Source organism: Sinocyclocheilus anshuiensis, unplaced genomic scaffold (assembly GCF_001515605.1).
Source record: "Sinocyclocheilus anshuiensis isolate Anshui unplaced genomic scaffold, SAMN03320099.WGS_v1.1 scaffold457, whole genome shotgun sequence".
Taxonomy (NCBI): domain Eukaryota; kingdom Metazoa; phylum Chordata; class Actinopteri; order Cypriniformes; family Cyprinidae; genus Sinocyclocheilus; species Sinocyclocheilus anshuiensis.
In genome coordinates this window covers 488,578-492,760 of record NW_015537939.1, presented here as the reverse complement: position 1 = coordinate 492,760, position 4,183 = coordinate 488,578, and the positions used below count along the sequence as shown (strand labels likewise).

The following is a 4,183-nucleotide window of genomic DNA, read 5'->3' as shown; positions in this document are numbered from 1 at the left end:
AATATATATATATATATATATATATATATATATATACATATATTGTACAAACACTACCATTCAAAAATATGCGGTTGGTGTGAAGACTGTTATGGTCACCAAGGCTGCATTTATTTATTTATTTGATCAAAAGTAAAAATAGTAATACTGTGAAATATTATTGACTGTTTTCTATTTAAATATACTTAAAATGTAATTTATTCCCATGTTGGAAAAGCTGAATTTTCAGCAACCGTTACTCCAGTGATACTTTTCAAGGTTTCATTAATGAATAGAAAGTTCTAAAGAATAGCATTTATTTGAAATAGAAATCTTTCATGACATTATAAATGTCTTTACCATCAGTTTTCGTCAATTTAATACGTCCTTGCTGGATAAAAGCATCAGTTTCTTTCATTTAAAAAATCATATTAATCCCAAACTTTTTAAACCGTATTTATAGTAGCAAATTCTATACAAAGCTATATTTAATTAGTGTTTTATATAATACAGGAATTATAATATTATGCAATGATTAATATATATAACATTTGATAACTTAACTGCTTTGGTAAATGGTAAAAATAAAGAATGGGTCCAAACTTTTGAAACACTTCTAAATCTGGTTCTATCTGTGAGGTACCAACATGATTCTAGAGCAGCTGTCGCGGTCAGACATATCAATGTGATGGATATTAATACACACACACACACACACACACACACACACACATATACAGAGCCTAGAAGCATTCTGTCTGAGACAGACCTGAGGAATGGTGGCAACTGGGGCTGAGTGTTGACAGGAGAATATGTGTATTCATAGAAACGAACAAACGCCTAGGAAGATATGAAAAGTTGCAGTCAACTTCAGCTTTCCATGCGCACGCTGTTTTCTGCGTTAGACTGACAAATGTCACTGTTTGATAAATACTGAATGCACAATGTAATAAGACATCATGTTTTCTTACTTGTTTACTCCCCATCAACCAAGAAAGCTTTTACTTTTACTTGAATAACTCACAGAAATACATTTTGGAAGAATTGTACGATAACATTCCTGCACTGCTAAATCAGTCCTGGGGGAATTGAGAGGCAATCTGAAAGTAGACAATTGACTGCTTTCGCGTTCTTGTAATAATATCTCAGCTTATCCCAAACAAACATACATACACAGCTGAATAAAGTGACTCAGTTAGGAAGGCGTAAAAATAGCTTTTGTGTCCTTGTCAGAATCAGTGAATCAATTCTTGCAAGACGCTCTGAACCAGATGAAATTAGATGTCTATTTCCTCTGTATATCGTGCAGCGGAACGGGGGCGAGTGGATGTGGATGAGCCTGTGTGATCAGGGAAGGTCCGTCATATCATTAGAGAGGCCACAACATAAGAAGGAGTCTCATCCATTCTCTTGCGACAAATCATCCCAGGGCCCTGAGCTACTAACAACTGCTAATTAGCTCATAATTCCTATCTTTTCTGGGGCCAGACTCATGAGTCCTGTGACGTCAGCATTGGGCCTCGCTGCAGGGCACTTCAACAAAGCATAACCACAGATGTTCGCTTTCAAGCAGATAAATGTGCAGAACAGAAGCGCACAGGTGATGAATGAGAAGGCCACCCTGAAAAGTAACGTACTCTCTAATGTCGCTTTTGTCAACCAAATGAGTCCTGACCAGAGAAGGTCAACTGTATAGTAAATCGGTTTATGAAATTACCAAGAGCCCCCAAAGGTTCTGTTAGGTAATGAAAAATTGAAAATTGAAACAAGAGTCTGTGACTTTACAATTCAAGACGTTACGACGTTTAAATGTCAACAAATACATCAACATCTACAAAACATGGGAAAGGGCAAAATTATATTTAATTGTTTTTAGAGCCTTGTATCTAGTAGGCTAGCTGTCACACTTCTTACTTCAGCGAATACTTCTCAGGATAAGTCGATTTATAAAAAGTAAATTTCTGCACATATCTACAGTATGGAAGTCTGTTCCTGCCTGTAAAAAAGAAGTCACATTCTAAGAGAAAAAAGTAAATATGAAGAAATAAAATTGCAATTGGGGGAAATAAAGCTGATATAAAGAGAGCTATAGTCCATATATATATATAAATAATATAGCAATTCTGAGAAATAGTACCAACTGTGAGACATAAAATTGCAATTGTGAGATAATAAAGTATCATTGCAAGATATGAAGTTGCAAAAAACAAACAAACATGTAAGCTGACATGTTTATGAAAGTAATGTAGTAATTATAGGTTTGTGAATGCAATAAAAATACATTTCCAATCGAGAAAACATATTTGATTCAAAATCATCTAGTTACAGCCCTTATGACAACATGCCCATGTGACATATAGTCGCAGTCTCGTCTTCAGATTCAGTTTTTATCTGTACTGTAGTGGCATTGAGTTGTCATCTAATATTTACAAAGATAACTATCAACAAACCAAAGGGTTTGTTTTATACTTATCTGTGAAAGCGAATGGGCTCAAAGAGCAATAAAACTGTCATTGAGCACTATACACACATCACTTCCAGAAGATTTCTGACCTCCACAAATGAGAAAAGGTGGAGAAAATAGATGTTGTCTGCTGAAGCATCGAATATACGGCTTCTGCCGTGCTTTGATATTGCCTTGACCAACTCTTTCTTATAACTTGCAGTTCACTGGATAGATTTCTGTAGCATGAGTAATACATTAGTAGTTCTCAAAGTCTTCAGTTTGTACAACTGAAACTCTGCAGCTTTCATTCCATTCTTTCATTCAGTTCGAGGCCATCTATATGCTAAACTAACAGCAGATATATAAAAATATTATTTAAAATGACTGAAATGATTTCTTCTGGTAAAATGGAACAAAATATTGATGACTTATGTTGCACTACACAGATGTTTGTCCAATTAGATGCTTTCTAGAATGACAATGTCTTGCCCCCTAATACCATAGTTATAATATTTATTACTTATCTGTTGAACTCTATAAAACTAATCCCAGACTACATATGCCAATTACAAGCACTTGCTCTTCCTAATTAGCTCACAACGCTCCTGAAACAAATTATTACACAAAGCAATAAGAGATTATTCATGACAATATGTCAACAAAAACACAGAGGAAAGACTTTGCTTTTGTTTTTGCACTGAATTACAAAGAACTGAGAAAAAAGCACATCAAACGACACTGAATATTTTAGTGTGCACTTGGCTTTGTTACTTCTCAACAAGAGGTAAGATATTCACCTTAGCTTGGTGGCTGTGAACTGTAATTTGTATTTGGCGCTTTGTGTTCTGTATTTCATCTCCCCGAGATGCTAAGAACAGAAATTATCACTTAAAACTGCTATTTTTCTCTCCAGACAGCCCCATTGACCCAACTACTCATCACAGCAATCCAAGTGAGACAAGAAATTATCTGAAAAAATTGCCTAAAGACCCTCTTTTTAGCAACTGCGAGACATTAGCATGACAAACAAGTAGTCCAAAAATTTCAGAACAGCCACGAGAGGCTCCTGATAAACAAACAAACAGAAGAATGTGATAATTTGCTTCCTTGGCTACTAATGGAGCTGAATCATATCCAGTAATGATTCTACCTCTAAATTCATTGGTGAGCTATGTAGGGATTGCATCATTTCTTTTGAAACATGCAAATTTCATGACAAATGATTCAAGTGTAATTGGCTAGCGGGGGCAGACATGGACATATGAAGATCTTCTCATCCAGCCTGAAGTTCATAACTCCACTGTTTTCAAGATCCTTGGGGCAAGTTATGCAATATACAGTCTAAATGGCAAAGGAGCCAGCATGCAGTCCTGACTCATCTACAACTGACTCATCATTGAACTCAGAAACAACAAAGTTTCAGCAGAAGCCCCTATACAGCAGTCCCCCGTTCCCCATGTCAAACACTGTGGAAAGGTCGACCAAGGGCCAAACAGCTTCATATATTGCTCTTAAAGGGGTCATCGGATGCTCATTTTGCACAAGTTGATATGATTCTTTAGGGTCTTAATTAAAAGTCTATAACATACTTTGGTTAAAATTTCTCAATGTTAGTGTAAAAAACACCTTTTTAAACCTGTCAAAATCAGCTCTGTTTTTATCAAGCCATTATAGTCCATGTTGCTTTAAATGTTAATGAGCTCTGCTGGCCCCACCCCTCTCGTCCGAGCTGCTCTCAGAGAGACTGTTTACTTTAGC

General features: G+C 36.0%; 1 protein-coding gene across 1 annotated transcript in view; it reads right to left on the bottom strand.

Moving 5' to 3' along the window:
- The window catches only part of LOC107661370 (matrix metalloproteinase-17-like), a 79,867-nt gene that overhangs the window by 65,932 nt on the left and 9,752 nt on the right, over nt 1-4,183 (bottom strand). The window lies entirely within an intron of this gene.